General features: G+C 51.1%; 1 long non-coding RNA gene across 1 annotated transcript; it reads left to right on the top strand.

Moving 5' to 3' along the window:
- Positions 1-13,241: 13,241 nt before the first annotated feature.
- Positions 13,242-16,906, top strand: LOC127315080 (uncharacterized). The gene is made up of 4 exons (XR_011749686.1): positions 13,242-13,614; positions 13,977-14,317; positions 15,516-15,796; positions 16,117-16,906. It is a non-coding gene; the product is annotated as an uncharacterized lncRNA (long non-coding RNA).
- The last annotated feature ends 1,220 nt before the right edge of the window (positions 16,907-18,126 follow it).

Genomic DNA, 18,126 nt, shown 5'->3' with positions numbered 1-18,126 from the left:
CCCTTTGATCGCATCCCATCGGGGTCCCATGGGCGTATGCCTACGTTTGAGCTTGGTTAGGTCATAGGTACATGTGGAAACAAGGATCATACCCTATGATCCCAAGGTTCTCTAGGTTCACCTCCGAGGAGTTCCCCCTATACATGCAGACCGCCTAAGTGTAGGAACCGCATGTCCGAGAAGCCGGCACACCCGGAGGGGGTAGCATTGGATATAGAACCATCTCAAATCACTTTTGTGCATGCCATGTGGACACACACAACTTTTGGGGCCATTCCCTAGGTCCGATGCTCGATTTCGACGAAACCCTAGTTACGTTGACCGCGCCGTCTACCCCTTTGATCGCATCCCATCGGGGTCCCCCGGTGGGCGTATGCCTACGTTTGAGCTTGGTTAGGTCATAGGTACATGTGGAAACAAGGATCATACCCTATGATCCCAAGGTTCTCTCCGGTTCACCTCCGAGGAGTTCCCCCTATACATGCGTAATCTTCCTAAGTGTAGGAACCCCATGTCCGAGGAGGCCGGCACACCCGGAGGGGGTAGGATTGGATATAGAACCATCTCAAATCACTTTTGTGCATGCCATGTGGACACACACAACTTTTGGGGCCATTCCCTAGGTCCGATGCTCGATTTCCGACGAAACCCTAGTTACGTTGACCGCGCCCGTCTACCCCTTTGATCGCATCCCATCGGGGGTCCCCCTGTGGGTGTATGCCTACGTTTGAGCTTGGTTAGGTCATAGGTACATGTGGAAACAAGGATCATACCCTATGATCCCAAGGTTCTCTCCGGTTCACCTCCGAGGGAGTTCCCCCTATACATGCAGACCGCCTAAGTGTAGGAACCCCATGTCCGAGAAGCGGGCACACCCGGAGGGGGTAGCATTGGATATAGAACCATCTCAAATCACTTTTGTGCATGCCATGTGGACACACACAACTTTTGGGGCCATTCCCTAGGTCCGATGCTCGATTTCGACGAAACCCTAGTTACGTTGGACCGCGTAGTCTACCCTTTGACCGCATCCCATCGGGGGTCCCCCGGTGGGCGTATGCCTACGTTTGAGCTTGGTTAGGTCATAGGTACATGTGGAAAGAAGGATCATACCCTATGATCCCAAGGTTCTCTCCGGTTCACCTCCGAGGGAGTTCCCCCATATACATGCAGACCGCCTAAGTGTAGGAACCCCATGTCCGAGAAGCCGGCACACCCGTGAGGGGTAGCATTGGATATAGAACCATCTCAAATCACTTATTGTGCATGCCATGTGACACACACAACTTTTGGGGCCATTCCCTAGGTCCGATGCTCGATTTCTGACGAAACCCTAGTTCTGTTGACCGCGCCGTCTACCCCTTTGACTGCATCCCATCGGGGGTCCCCCGGTGGGCGTATGCCTACGTTTGAGCTTGGTTAGGTCATAGGTACATTTGGAAACAAGGATCATACCCTATGATCCCAAGGTTCTCTCCGGTTCACCTCCGAGGGAGTTCCCCCCTATACATGCAGACCGCAAAGTGTAGGAACCCCATGTCCGAGGAGCCGGGCACACACGTAGGGGGTAGCATTGGATATAGAACCATCTCAAATCACTTTTGTGCATGCCATGTGGACACACACAACTTTTGGGGCCATTCCCTAGGTCCGATGCTCGATTTACGACGAAACCCTAGTCCTGTGACCGCGCCGTCTACCCCTTTGCTTGCATCCCATCGGGGTCCCCGGTGGGCGTATGCCTACGTTTGAGCTTGGTTAGGTCATAGGTACATGTGGAAATAAGGATCATACCCTATGATCCCAAGGTTCTCTCCGGTTCACCTCCGAGGGAGTTCCCCCCTATACATGCAGAATCTGCCTAATTGTAGGAACCCCATGTCCGAGAAGCCGGGCACACCCGGAGGGGGTAGCATTGGATATAGAACCATCTCAAATCACTTTTGTGCATGCCATGTGGACACACACAACTTTTGGGGCCATTCCCTAGGTCCGATGCTCGATTTCTGACGAAACCCTAGTTCTGTTGACCGCGCCGTCTACCCCTTTGACTGCATCCCATCGGGGGTCCCCCGGTGGGCGTATTCCTACGTTTGAGCTTGGTTAGGTCATAGGTACATGTGGAAACAAGGATCATACCCTATGATCCCAAGGTTCTCTCCGGTTCACCTCCGAGGGAGTTCCCCCCTATACATGCGTAACCGCCTAAGTGTAGGAACCGCATGCCCGAGAAGCCGGCACACCGGAGGGGTAACATTGGATATAGAACCATCTCAAATCACTTTTGTGCATGCCATGTGTACACACACAACTTTTGGGGCCATTCCCTAGGTCCGATGCTCGATTTACGACGAAACCCTAGTTACGTTGACCGCGCCTGTCTACCCTTTGACCGCATCCCATCGGGGTCCCCGGTGGGCGTATGCCTACGTTTGAGCTTGGTTAGGTCATAGGTACATGTGGAAACAAGGATCATACCCTATGATCCCAAGGTTCTCTCCGGTTCACCTCCGAGGGAGTTCCCCCTATACATGCAGACCGCCTAAGTGTAGGAACCCCATGTCCGAGGAGCCGGGCACACCGGAGGGGTAGCTTTGGATATAGAACCATCTCAAATCACTTTTGTGCATGCCATGTGGACACACACAACTTTTGGGGCCATTCCCTAGGTCCGATGCTCGATTTACGATGAAACCCTAGTTACGTTGACCGCGCTGTCTACCCCTTTGATCGCATCCCATCTGGGGTCCCCGGTGGGCGTATGCCTACGTTTGAGCTTGGTTAGGTCATAGGTACATGTGGAAACAAGGATCATACCCTATGATCCCAAGGTTCTCTCCGGTTCACCTCAGGGAGTTCCCTATACATGCAGACCGCCTAAGTGTAGGAACCCCATGTCCGAGGAGCCGGCACACCCGGAGGGGGTAGCATTGGATATAGAACCATCTCAAATCACTTTTTTGCATGCCATGTGGACACACACAACTTTTGGGGCCATTCCCTAGGTCCGATGCTCGATTTCGACGAAACCCTAGTTACGTTGACCGCGCCTGCTCTACCCCTTTGATCGCATCCCATCGGGGGTCCCCGGTGGGCGTATGCCTACGTTTGAGCTTGGTTAGGTCATAGGTACATGTGGAAACAAGGATCATACCCTATGATCCCAAGGTTCTCTCCGGTTCACCTCCGAGGAGTTCCCCTCATACATGCAGACCGCCTAAGTGTAGGAACCCCATGTCCGAGGAGCGGCACACCCGGGAGGGTAGCATTGGATATAGAACCATCTCAAATCACTTTTGTGCATGCCATGTGGACACACACAACTTTTGGGGCCATTCCCTAGGTCCGATGCTCGATTTCCGACGAAACCCTAGTTCTCGTTGACCACGCCGTCTACCCTTTGACCGCATCCCATCGGGGTCCCCGGTGGGCGTATGCCTACGTTTGAGCTTGGTTAGGTCATAGGTACATGTGGAAACAAGGATCATACCCTATGATCCCAAGGTTCTCTCCGGTTCACCTCCGAGGGAGTTCCCCCTCTATACATGGAGAATGCCTAAGTGTAGGAACCGCATGTCCGAGAAGCGCCGGCACACCCGGAGGGGGTAACATTGGATATAGAACCATCTCAAATCACTTTTGTGCATGCCATGTGGACACACACAACTTTTGGGGCCATTCCCTAGGTCCGATGCTCGATTTCTGACGAAACCCTAGTTACGTTGGACCGCATTGTCTACCCCTTTTGACCGCATCCCATCGGGGTCCCCGGTGGGCGTATGCCTACGTTTGAGCTTGGTTAGGTCATAGGTACATGTGGAAACAAGGATCATACCCTATGATCCCAAGGTTCTCTCCGGTTCACCTCCGAGGGAGTTCCCCCAATACCTGCAGACCGCCTAAGTGTAGGAACCCCATGTCCGAGGAGTCGGCACACCCGGAGGGGGTAGCATTGGATATAGAACCATCTCAAATCACTTTTGTGCATGCCATGTGGACACACACAACTTTTGGGGCCATTCCCTAGGTCCGATGCTCGATTTCGACGAAACCCTAGATTACGTTGACCGCGCGTCTACCCCTTTGATCGCATCCCATCGGGGTCCCCGGTGGGCGTATGCCTACGTTTGAGCTTGGTTAGGTCATAGGTACATGTGGAAACAAGGATCATACCCTATGATCCCAAGGTTCTCTCCGGTTCACCTCCGAGGAGTTCTCCCCTATACATGCAGACCCGCCTAAGTGTAGGAACCCCGTGTCCGTGGAGGCGGGCACACCCGGAGGGGGTAGCATTGGATATAGAACCATCTCAAATCACTTTTTTGCATGCCATGTGGACACACACAACTTTTGGGGCCATTCCCTAGGTCCGATGCTCGATTTCTGACGAAACCCTAGTTCTGTTGACCGCGCCGTCTACCCCTTTGACTGCATCCCATCGGGGGTCCCCCGGTGGGCGTATGCCTACGTTTGAGCTTGGTTAGGTCATAGGTACATGTGGAAACAAGGATCATACCCTATGATCCCAAGGTTCTCTCCGGTTCACCTCCGAGGGAGTTCCCCCCTATACATGCGAGACCGCTAAGTGTAGGAACCCCATGTCCGAGGAGCCGGGCACACCCGGAGGGGGTAGCATTGGATATAGAACCATCTCAAATCACTTTTGTGCATGCCATGTGGACACACACAACTTTTGGGGCCATTCCCTAGGTCCGATGCTCGATTTCTGACGAAACCCTAGTTCTGTTGACCACGCCGTCTACCCCTTTGACTGCATCCCATCGGGGGTCCCCCGGTGGGCGTATGCCTACGTTTGAGCTTGGTTAGGTCATAGGTACATGTGGAAACAAGGATGATACCCTATGATCCCAAGGTTCTCTCCGGTTCACCTCCGAGGGAGTTCCCCCCTATACATGCAGAATCTGCCTAAGTGTAGGAACCCCATGTCCGAGGAGCCGGGCACACCCGGAGGGGGTAGCATTGGATAAAGAACCATCTCAAATCACTTTTGTGCATTCCATGTGGACACACACAACTTTTGGGGCCATTCCCTAGGTCCGATGCTCGATTTCTGACGAAACCCTAGTTCTGTTGACCGCGTCGTCTACCCCTTTGACTGCATCCCATCGGGGGTTCCCCCGGTGGGCATATGCCTATGTTTGAGCTTTGTTAGGTCATAGGTACATGTGGAAACAAGGATCATAACCTATGATCCCAAGGTTCTCTCCGGTTCACCTCCGAGGGAGTTCCCCCCTATACATGCAGAATCTGCCTAAGTGTAGGAACCCCATGTCCGAGAAGCGTGGCAGTACCGGAGGGGGTAGCATTGGATATAGAACCATCTCAAATCACTTTTGTGCATGCCATGTGGACACACACAACTTTTGGGGCCATTCCCTAGGTCCGATGCTCGATTTACGACGAAACCCTAGTTCCGTTGGACCGCGCCGTCTACCCCTTTGACTGCATCCCATCGGGGGTCCCCCGGTGGGCGTATGCCTACGTTTGAGCTTGGTTAGGTCATAGGTACATGTGGAAACAAGGATCATACCCTATGATCCCAAGGTTCTCTCCGGTTCACCTCCGAGGGAGTTCCCCCTTATACATGCAGAATCTGCCTAAGTGTAGGAACCCCATGTCCGAGAAGCCGGGCACACCCGGAGGGGGTAGCATTGGATATAGAACCATCTCAAATCACTTATTGTGCATGCCATGTGACACACACAACTTTTGGGGCCATTCCCTAGGTCCGATGCTCGATTTCTGACGAAACCCTAGTTCTGTTGACCGCGCCGTCTACCCCTTTGACTGCATCCCATCGGGGGTCCCCCGGTGGGCGTATGCCTACGTTTGAGCTTGGTTAGGTCATAGGTACATGTGGAAACAAGGATCATACCCTATGATCCCAAGGTTCTCTCCGGTTCACCTCCGAGGGAGTTCCCCCTATACATGCGAGACCGCCTAAGTGTAGGAACCCCATGTCCGAGGAGCCGGGCACACCCGGAGGGGGTAGCATTGGATATAGAACCATCTCAAATCACTTTTGTGCATGCCATGTGGACACACACAACTTTTGGGGCCATTCCCTAGGTCCGATGCTCGATTTCTGACGAAACCCTAGTTCTGTTGACCACGCCGTCTACCCCTTTGACTGCATCCCATCGGGGTCCCCCGGTGGCGTATGCCTACGTTTGAGCTTGGTTAGGTCATAGGTACATGTGGAAACAAGGATCATACCCTATGATCCCAAGGTTCTCTCCGGTTCACCTCAGGGAGTTCCCCCTATACATGGAGAATCCGCTAAGTGTAGGAACCGCATGTCCGAGAAGCGGGCACACCGGAGGGGGTAACATTGGATATAGAACCATCTCAAATCACTTTTGTGCATGCCAGGTGACACACACAACTTTTGGGGCCATTCCCTAGGTCCGATGCTCGATTTCTCGACGAAACCCTAGTTACGTTGGACCGCGTTGTCTACCCTTTGATCGCATCCCATCGGGGGTCCCCCGGTGGGCGTATGCCTACGTTTGAGCTTGGTTAGGTCATAGGTACATGTGGAAACAAGGATCATACCCTATGATCCCAAGGTTCTCTCCGGTTCACCTCCGAGGGAGTTCCCCCCTATACATGCAGAATCTGCCTAAGTGTAGGAACCCCATGTCCGAGAGGCCGGCCACCCCGGAGGGGGTAGCATTGGATATAGAACCATCTCAAATCACTTTTGTGCATGCCATGTGGACACACACAACTTTTGGGGCCATTCCCTAGGTCCGATGCTCGATTTCGACGAAACCCTAGTTACGTTGACCGCGCCGTCTACCCCTTTGATCGCATCCCATCGGGGGTCCCCGGTGGGCGTATGCCTACGTTTGAGCTTGGTTAGGTCATAGGTACATGTGGAAACAAGGATCATACCCTATGATCCCAAGGTTCTCTCCGGTTCACCTCCGAGGGAGTTCAACCCTATACATGCAGACCGCCTAAGTGTAGGAACCCCATGTCCGAGGAGCCGGGCACACCCGGAGGGGGTAGCATTGGATATAGAACCATCTCAAATCACTTTTTTGCATGCCATGTGGACACACACAACTTTTGGGGCCATTCCCTAGGTCCGATGCTCGATTTCTGACGAAACCCTAGTTCTGTTGACCGCGCCGTCTACCCCTTTGACTGCATCCCATCGGGGGTCCCCCGTTGGGCGTATGCCTACGTTTGAGCTTGGTTAGGTCATAGGTACATGTGGAAACAAGGATCATACCCTATGATCCCAAGGTTCTCTCCGGTTCACCTCCGAGGGAGTTCCCCCCTATACATGCAGACCCGCCTAAGTGTAGGAACCCCATGTCCGAGGAGCCGGCACACCCGGGAGGGGTAGCATTGGATATAGAACCATCTCAAATCACTTTTGTGCATGCCATGTGGACACACACAACTTTTGGGGCCATTCCCTAGGTCCGATGCTCGATTTCTGACGAAACCCTAGTTCTGTTGACCACGCCGTCTACCCCTTTGACTGCATCCCATCGGGGGTCCCCCGGTGGGCGTATGCCTACGTTTGAGCTTGGTTAGGTCATAGGTACATGTGGAAACAAGGATGATACCCTATGATCCCAAGGTTCTCTCCGGTTCACCTCCGAGGGAGTTGCCCCTATACATGCGAGAATCCGCCTAAGTGTAGGAACCCCATGTCCGAGGAGCGGCACACCCGGAGGGGGTAGCATTGGATATAGAACCATCTCAAATCACTTTTGTGCATTACATGTGGACACACACAACTTTTGGGGCCATTCCCTAGGTCCGATGCTCGATTTCGACGAAACCCTAGTTACGTTGACCGCGTCGTCTACCCTTTGATCGCATCCCATCTGGGTTCCCCGGTGGGCATATGCCTATGTTTGAGCTTTGTTAGGTCATAGGTACATGTGGAAACAAGGATCATAACCTATGATCCCAAGGTTCTCTCAGGTTCACCTCAGGGAGTTCCCCTCTATACATGCGTAATCCGCCAAGTGTAGGAACCCCATGTCCGAGAAGCCGGCACACCCGGAGGGGGTAGCATTGGAGATAGAACCATCTCAAATCACTTTTGTGCATGCCATGTGGACACACACAACTTTTGGGGCCATTCCCTAGGTCCGATGCTCGATTTACGACGAAACCCTAGTTACGGTTGACCGCGCCGTCTACCCCTTTGATCGCATCCCATCGGGGTCCCCGGTGGGCGTATGCCTACGTTTGAGCTTGGTTAGGTCATAGGTACATGTGGAAACAAGGATCATACCCTATGATCCCAAGGTTCTCTCCGGTTCACCTCAGGGAGTTCCCCTTATACATGCGAGAATGCGCCAAGTGTAGGAACCCCATGTCCGAGAAGCCGGCACACCCGGAGGGGTAGCATTGGATATAGAACCATCTCAAATCACTTATTGTGCATGCCATGTGACACACACAACTTTTGGGGCCATTCCCTAGGTCCGATGCTCGATTTCTCGACGAAACCCTAGTTACGTTGACCGCGCTAGTCTACCCCTTTGATTGCATCCCATCGGGGTCCCCGGTGGGCGTATGCCTACGTTTGAGCTTGGTTAGGTCATAGGTACATTTGGAAACAAGGATCATACCCTATGATCCCAAGGTTCTCTCCGGTTCACCTCCGAGGGAGTTCCCCCCTATACATGCAGAATCTGCCAAAGTGTAGGAACCCCATGTCCGAGGAGCCGGGCACACCCGGAGGGGGTAGCATTGGATATAGAACCATCTCAAATCACTTTTGTGCATGCCATGTGGACACACACAACTTTTGGGGCCATTCCCTAGGTCCGATGCTCGATTTCTGACGAAACCCTAGTTCTGTTGACCGCGCCGTCTACCCCTTTGACTGCATCCCATCGGGGGTCCCCCGGTGGGCGTATGCCTACGTTTGAGCTTGGTTAGGTCATAGGTACATGTGGAAATAAGGATCATACCCTATGATCCCAAGGTTCTCTCCGGTTCACCTCCGAGGGAGTTCCCCCCTATACATGCGAGACCGCCTAATTGTAGGAACCCCATGTCCGAGAAGCCGGGCACACCCGGAGGGGGTAGCATTGGATATAGAACCATCTCAAATCACTTTTGTGCATGCCATGTGGACACACACAACTTTTGGGGCCATTCCCTAGGTCCGATGCTCGATTTCTGACGAAACCCTAGTTCTGTTGACCGCGCCGTCTACCCCTTTGACTGCATCCCATCGGGGGTCCCCCGGTGGGCGTATTCCTACGTTTGAGCTTGGTTAGGTCATAGGTACATGTGGAAACAAGGATCATACCCTATGATCCCAAGGTTCTCTCCGGTTCACCTCCGAGGGAGTTCCCCCCTATACATGCAGAATCTGCCTAAGTGTAGGAACCGCATGCCCGAGAAGCCGGGCACACCCGGAGGGGGTAACATTGGATATAGAACCATCTCAAATCACTTTTGTGCATGCCATGTGTACACACACAACTTTTGGGGCCATTCCCTAGGTCCGATGCTCGATTTCTGACGAAACCCAAGTTCTGTTGACCGCGCTGTCTACCCTTTGATCGCATCCCATCGGGGTCCCCGGTGTGGGCGTATGCCTACGTTTGAGCTTGGTTAGGTCATAGGTACATGTGGAAACAAGGATCATACCCTATGATCCCAAGGTTCTCTCCGGATCACCTCCGAGGAGTTCCCCTATACATGCGTAATCCGCCTAAGTGTAGGAACCCCATGTCCGAGGAGCCGGGCACACCCGGAGGGGGTAGCATTGGATATAGAACCATCTCAAATCACTTTTGTGCATGCCATGTGGACACACACAACTTTTGGGGCCATTCCCTAGGTCCGATGCTCGATTTCTGATGAAACCCTAGTTCTGTTGACCGCGCTGTCTACCCCTTTGACTGCATCCCATCGGGGGTCCCCCGGTGGGCGTATGCCTACGTTTGAGCTTGGTTAGGTCATAGGTACATGTGGAAACAAGGATCATACCCTATGATCCCAAGGTTCTCTCCGGTTCACCTCCGAGGGAGTTCCCCCCTATACATGCAGAATCTGCCTAAGTGTAGGAACCCCATGTCCGAGGAGCCGGCACACCGGAGGGGGTAGCATTGGTTATAGAACCATCTCAAATCACTTTTTTGCATGCCATGTGGACACACACAACTTTTGGGGCCATTCCCTAGGTCCGATGCTCGATTTCCGACGAAACCCTAGTTACGTTGACCGCGCCGTCTACCCTTTTGATCGCATCCCATCTGGGGTCCCCGGTGGGCGTATGCCTACGTTTGAGCTTGGTTAGGTCATAGGTACATGTGGAAACAAGGATCATACCCTATGATCCCAAGGTTCTCTCCGGTTCACCTCCGAGGAGTTCCCCCTATACATGCAGACCGCCTAAGTGTAGGAACCCCATGTCCGAGGAGCGGGCACACCCGGAGGGGGTAGCATTGGATATAGAACCATCTCAAATCACTTTTGTGCATGCCATGTGGACACACACAACTTTTGGGGCCAGTCCCTAGGTCCGATGCTCGATTTACGACGAAACCCTAGTTACGTTGACCACGCCGTCTACCCTTTGATCGCATCCCATCGGGGTCCCCAGTGGGCGTATGCCTACGTTTGAGCTTGGTTAGGTCATAGGTACATGTGGAAACAAGGATCATACCCTATGATCCCAAGGTTCTCTCCGGTTCACCTCCGAGGGAGATCCCCCTATACATGCGTAATCCGCCTAAGTGTAGGAACCGCATGTCCGAGAAGCGGGCACACCCGGAGGGGGTAACATTGGATATAGAACCATCTCAAATCACTTTTGTGCATGCCATGTGGACACACACAACTTTTGGGGCCATTCCCTAGGTCCGATGCTCGATTTACGACGAAACCCTAGTTCCGTTGACCGCGCTGTCTACCCTTTGATCGCATCCCATCTGGGGTCTCCCGGTGGGCGTATGCCTACGTTTGAGCTTGGTTAGGTCATAGGTACATGTGGAAACAAGGATCATACCCTATGATCCCAAGGTTCTCTCCGGTTCACCTCCGAGGGAGTTCCCCCTATACATGCAGACCCGCCTAAGTGTAGGAACCCCATGTCCGAGGAGCCGGCACACCCGGAGGGGGTAGCATTGGATATAGAACCATCTCAAATCACTTTTGTGCATGCCATGTGGACACACACAACTTTTGGGGCCATTCCCTAGGTCCGATGCTCGATTTCGACGAAACCCTAGTTCTCGTTGACCGCGCCGTCTACCCCTTTGATCGCATCCCATCGGGGTCCCCCGGTGGGCGTATGCCTACGTTTGAGCTTGGTTAGGTCATAGGTACATGTGGAAACAAGGATCATACCCTATGATCCCAAGGTTCTCTCCGGTTCACCTCCGAGGAGTTCCCCCTATACATGCAGACCGCCTAAGTGTAGGAACCCCATGTCCGAGGAGCCGGGCACACCCGGAGGGGGTAGCATTGGATATAGAACCATCTCAAATCACTTTTGCATGCCATGTGGACACACACAACTTTTGGGGCCATTCCCTAGGTCCGATGCTCGATTTCGACGAAACCCTAGTTACATTGACCGCGCCGTCTACCCCTTTGATCGCATCCCATCTGGGGTCCCCGGTGGGCGTATGCCTACGTTTGAGCTTGGTTAGGTCATAGGTACATGTGGAAACAAGGATCATACCCTATGATCCCAAGGTTCTCTCCGGTTCACCTCCGAGGGAGTTCCCCTATACATGCAGACCGCCTAAGTGTAGGAACCCCATGTCCGAGGAGCCGGGCACACCCGGAGGGGGTAGCATTGGATATAGAACCATCTCAAATCACTTTTGTGCATGCCATGTGGACACACACAACTTTTGGGGCCATTCCCTAGGTCCGATGCTCGATTTCTGACGAAACCCTAGTTACATTGACCACGCCGTCTACCCCTTTGACTGCATCCCATCGGGGGTCCCCCGGTGGGCGTATGCCTACGTTTGAGCTTGGTTAGGTCATAGGTACATGTGGAAACAAGGATGATACCCTATGATCCCAAGGTTCTCTCCGGTTCACCTCCGAGGGAGTTCCCCCCTATACATGCAGAATCTGCCTAAGTGTAGGAACCCCATGTCCGAGGAGCCGGGCACACCCGGAGGGGGTAGCATTGGATATAGAACCATCTCAAATCACTTTTGTGCATTCCATGTGGACACACACAACTTTTGGGGCCATTCCCTAGGTCCGATGCTCGATTTCTGACGAAACCCTAGTTCTGTTGACCGCGTCGTCTACCCCTTTGACTGCATCCCATCGGGGGTTCCCCCGGTGGGCATATGCCTATGTTTGAGCTTTGTTAGGTCATAGGTACATGTGGAAACAAGGATCATACCCTATGATCCCAAGGTTCTCTCCGGTTCACCTCCGAGGGAGTTCCCCCCTATACATGCAGAATCTGCCACTACTGCAAAAAGGCTTATAGCCTCCAGGTGATCAGTGACAGGCAAAATTTTGCCTGTCACTAGTAAATGTACCAGTGAAAGGCATGTATAAGCCTGTCACTGATACAAAACACTAGTGACAGGCGTATAAAAAAGGATGTCACTGAATTTTTTTCTAGAGGCAGGCCGGGGCTGAAAATATGCTAGTGACAGGCTCAGACAAAAGCCTGTCACTAGCAATCAAACCTAATTTATGTTGATATAGCTTGCTATAAATTAAAATTACCATACATATGTGTGAGTTTATATGTTTTCTAAGTTTTATACTCCCACCAAGAAATAAATTAGTTTTGTTAAGTGATGAGAAAAAATAAGATGAAATGACAAAACATGAAGACTGAAGAGGGAAACTGCTAGTTATGCTATCTTGAATCCTAGGATGTGATGAAGGCACAAGCACGTCCGGAGGTTGGGAAAAATTTGGAGGAAAATAGGTATCAGGATTCGGGACACATGCATCGTACGGAGAAGGCGAGAAATTTCTCTCCGACTAGCAATCCACACCTAAAACGGCATGAAAAGCGGAACGGGTGGTGTAAAAACTTGTGAAGTCCCAGCCGGAGGTGAGGAAACCTATACTCACGGGAGTAGTTGTTACGAATTAGCCACAAGAAAAATACCAGCATTATTTTGCAATTGCTAAAATACCAGCGGGGACTTAGCCAAACAAAAATGGGCCAGTTGAGCTAGTACTCCATTACCCCGAGATCGGAGCCCTTCCAAATTCCAATCCCCAATCCACAACCGCCGCCGCCCTTCTTCCGGTCGCAACTCCGCGTCGGTCGGCGGTCGCCGGTCGACCTGCGCTCCGTACGAGAAATCGCGCCGGCTGCCTTGCGCCCCGTCCGAAACACAGCGCCACCGACCTCTCCAACGACGGCGGCCCTGCGCCCCATCCCTAAAGCCGCGCTGGCAGCCCACTCCAACGCCGCCGCGCCGCCGCGCCGCCAGCCCACTCTAACGCCGGCGTTCGACGCGAGGACATCCTACCGCTGCGCGGCCGACGCCCTAAGCGACGCGTGGCCCTGCATCCCGACCTCTGCTCGGCCCTGCATCCCGAAAGTTGCGCCACCCATTCACCGGACGCGAGGCTGCCGCCTCCCGATGACTACATCTGAAGGTATCTGACGCCGACGCAACACTTTGTAGTTCTGTGTTATACTGCTTTATAAACTAAGTTTAATTGCCTCCAAAAAAGCTCCTGGTCCAATTGCATATATTGAATGTATATCATTAGAGAATAAAATTTTGACATTCACTGAAAACACTTCACTGATCCATAGTCAGTCAACAAAATCCAACCATCATGCAAATGGAAAAAGTTTTTGCTATGAACCTTCTAGTGCTTGTTCAACAATCTATGACTAATCATTGTAGTACTATGACTGAAATGAGCAAAACCCACTTTAATTACCTGATGTTTTAATGCGGGCTGCTATTATCATTAGCTTTTTCATTACTGTTGTTAACTCATGATGACAGATGATAATCACCCGTGGAAAAGAAAGATTGGAAGAAAACCAAGATCTTTTATGGGCACTAGCGGAAAAGTTATTTTCCGAAGATTCAGCTCGTAAATCATTATCCTTGAAAATATAGTATCAAAGAAATTATATCATTTCCCTCAGATTTCTAAGTTCTCGAAAACATAATAGCTAATACTGGCATCTTTATGTAAGAATCTTCAAACAGCTACGACTCATCTGCTGATGATTCCGATTCACCTCCTGCTTCTGAAACTGAAGAAGGTACTGCAGAAGAAACTAAGTCACAAGAAGCCCCACTGGCAAAAATTGATCAAGCATGCATGATCACCGAATGAGGTAAGGGGCATTTTATTCATCGTATATTTGGTCAGCTTGAAATGTATGTTTTCTCTTCATGATTAGTAATAGTGGAAATCTGTTAACACTAACAATCCATAGCTTTCCTCCTGCCTCGTTTGTTCTTCTCTCTCTACCCAACTTCCCTCAAATTCCCTTTCCAAAAGACTACCGAGAGGTTACTAGAAATGATGCCAAGTTATGTGCTGATGTCTTTTGTTAATTTTTGGTTCTCTGCTGGGCTACCGGGAATATACTTTTACAATCTTTTTGGTTTTAAACTAGCGCAAAAACAACTATAGTTTTGCTATGTACTATTGCATTTTTCTCATGTACTTTGGTTGCAAAATAATACAGTAATAAAATTCGGACGCACCGTCCACCGTGGATCCAGAATCACCACCGTCGCCTAGGACGATGGTCCTGGTCGCTCTAGGAGCAGGAATCGCGGCTGCTGAGTAGGTGGCTGGCGTCTTGGTTCGCAGTGTCGCGCCACAAGCATGGCGTATACCACCAGTCCTCGCTTGACGCTGGGTACTCCAAGTGCTTCCCCTTACAGCGGAATCCTGCACGTTAAGACTGCCTGTGTTCTCTGAATTTTTTTTTTTTCCATATGTACCAACACGTTATTGATTCTACTCTTCAGACTTCAGTGACAATTAGCAACGTGCATGCTTCATGATTTTAAGCAATGTAAATTATTTTCAGACTATCATCTTGTCCATTTTATTCATGTTAACTGGTATTTTAAGCAATGTAAATTATTTTCACAAATTATTGCTGAGGTAAGAGGCTACTGAGATCTTACGGCAGCAATTTTAGCAAATCCATTATATCTTCATGTAGGAGGGATTTCTTTGATCTTGGGAATCATCATATCCAGTTGTTACTGTCCCATTGTATTTTATCATCCAGAGCTTGGAAATAGTTGCATCTGATGTTGGATTATAGCTTTGCTCGATCTTATTTAAAGCACATGTTTGTTTGTAATTTTTTTTACTTCTATCAGATTATCTTATGTAAACATGAAACTGCTAATAAATATGCTCTATATTTGTGCATGTGAATTTAGGTATATTTATCAATACTAGAAGGTGTGCAAACTTACTAGTATTTTCTCATTTTGTACTATGTTTATGTTCCCTTTTGCCATTACAGGATTGGACAAGATTCTCAAGAAGTATGACAAGAAAAGTAGGATTGGACAAGATTCTCAAGAAGTATGACAAGAGAAGTGGGACCTTTATCAGTCTCCCCTTCATTCAAAATGTGTTGCTTTAGCATTTCTTCATCATTGACCGCCTGTACCAGCTTGTGAAGGAGTGCGAGGCCATGCTCGACCAGATCATACAGTTGAACAAACCATTTGTATCAAATGAAGATGGAAAAGAAGATATTGAGACAAGCCTCTGAACCTCCAGTTTTACCTTGGATAGCAGCGGATGCATTCCAGAGCATGTACTCCCTCCGTGCGGAAATGTAAGACGTTGGGGAATTATAGGCCAACTTTTTCCACGTTACGAAATTTTCCGGGTTTCTGGTTTTGCCCTCGCACGCGTCAGTAACTTTGTCTCTGTCAGTAAATTTGTTGAATCTACTCCATTTTAATCATTTATTTGTAGAAATATTTCTTCATCGTAGCTTTGGAAATTGGCGAGTTGATAATGAACAGATAGCATACTATTGCCTCATGATTCAATATTAGCTCTAAATACTCTACAGATGGTGAACAAAAACTAAATAAACTAAGAGTTCTTTTCCAGGATATGCAGAGCTTGACTTGTGTTGTTCCATTGTAGGGTTCCTGCTCTTGGCGGTGGCAACTCTCCTATCAGGTAGATCATTGACGCCCGTGAGCTATTGGCTAGGGGCTGGCGACCAGCTTCCGGGAAGTGCAGCTGCCAGCAAGGTGGGCGGCGTGGATGGATTCTGGCTACGTGTACGGATCCTGTTGGGCGACTCATATGGATCTATTCCCGCGATGCGCTCGTGGATCGCGGCAGACCCCAGGTGCTGAAGGCTGCTGCTGGTCAAGGCAGAGCCCATGAGCTCCTGGACAAGCTCCTGATCGTCGCTGGGCGGAGAAGCAGCTCCCAGGTGCTGGTCGCTGGACGGAGGAGAAGAATCTTGCAGGTGCTCATGGGGAGGGACCGTGGTCGAGGCAGATCCCAGGAGCACCTGGGCAAGGAGATCATGGTGAAGGAGCTCCTGGGAGAGGAGATGGTCCAGGGGCTCCTAGGAGAGGAGATGATCGAGGCGAGGAAGAGTTGGCCGCTGCTCCCTTTCCGCTGCCGTCTTTGTCACCGCCAGGCGCCAGCTAGCGCGCGAACGCATTCGTTCGGTGGCAGCCGGCGGAGGCCATAGCGAGCCGTCGCCGTCATACAGCCTACGAGCCGTGGGAGCGTCCGTTCGGTCGCATTCCGGCCAGGCCGGGCAGACGGCGACGATGTCGCCACCGTGCGCCGTTGGATCCGCGAGGAGGAAGCCATTGCCAGGCGAGGCGGCTCGCGATCTAGGCGGATCGCGATCTAATTCTATTTCCAAGTCAGGGATAGAAAGGACATTTTAGCCTGTTTTCACGTGGTCGGAAATCTTCCCCAAGGTCTTACATTACGAAATGGATGGAGTACATGATTGCAACTTTTGTGCAAATGTTGGACGTATCATTGGTACAACATTTTATTGTGCAATCTGAGATATTCGTGGTAAATGTATAACATCTTATTGTGCTATCTAGAATATTCATGGAAAAGGCATTTATTTTTTTATTATCCAAATTCAAACCAGTGACAGGCAGGATAACGAGCATGTCACTACAATACCTCATAGTGCTGCGGCCTTCCATCACCACTAGTGACATGCATTTGTTTTTGCCTGTCATTGGTGTGCAACACTAGTGACAGGCACATGCCTGTCACTAGTAACCAGATACCAGTGACTAGTCATTAGTGACAGGCTCAATGCCTGTCACTAACAAGCCATTTGTGCCTGTCACTAGAGGCCTATTCTGCAGTAGTGTGCCTAAGTGTAGGAACCCCATGTCCGAGAAGCCGGGCACACCCGGAGGGGGTAGCATTGGATATAGAACCATCTCAAATCACTTTTGTGCATGCCATGTGGACACACACAACTTTTGGGGCCATTCCCTAGGTCCGATGCTCGATTTCTGACGAAACCCTAGTTACGGTGACCGCGCCAGTCTACCCTTTTGATCGCATCCCATCGGGGGTCCCCCGGTGGGCGTATGCCTACGTTTGAGCTTGGTTAGGTCATAGGTACATGTGGAAACAAGGATCATACCCTATGATCCCAAGGTTCTCTCCGGTTCACCTCCGAGGGAGTTCCCCCCTATACATGCAGAATCTGCCTAAGTGTAGGAACCCCATGTCCGAGGAGCCGGGCACACCCGGAGGGGGTAGCATTGGATATAGAACCATCTCAAATCACTTTTGTGCATGCCATGTGGACACACACAACTTTTGGGGCCATTCCCTAGGTCCGATGCTCGATTTCTGACGAAACCCTAGTTCTGTTGACCACGCCGTCTACCCCTTTGACTGCATCCCATCGGGGGTCCCCCGGTGGGCGTATGCCTACGTTTGAGCTTGGTTAGGTCATAGGTACATGTGGAAACAAGGATCATACCCTATGATCCCAAGGTTCTCTCCGGTTCACCTCCGAGGGAGTTCCCCCCTATACATGCAGAATCTGCCTAAGTGTAGGAACCGCATGTCCGAGAAGCCGGGCACACCCGGAGGGGGTAACATTGGATATAGAACCATCTCAAATCACTTTTGTGCATGCCATGT

Source organism: Lolium perenne, chromosome 7, assembly GCF_019359855.2.
Source record: "Lolium perenne isolate Kyuss_39 chromosome 7, Kyuss_2.0, whole genome shotgun sequence".
NCBI classification, from domain to species: domain Eukaryota; kingdom Viridiplantae; phylum Streptophyta; class Magnoliopsida; order Poales; family Poaceae; genus Lolium; species Lolium perenne.
This window is presented reverse-complemented; position numbering and strand designations above follow the sequence as displayed.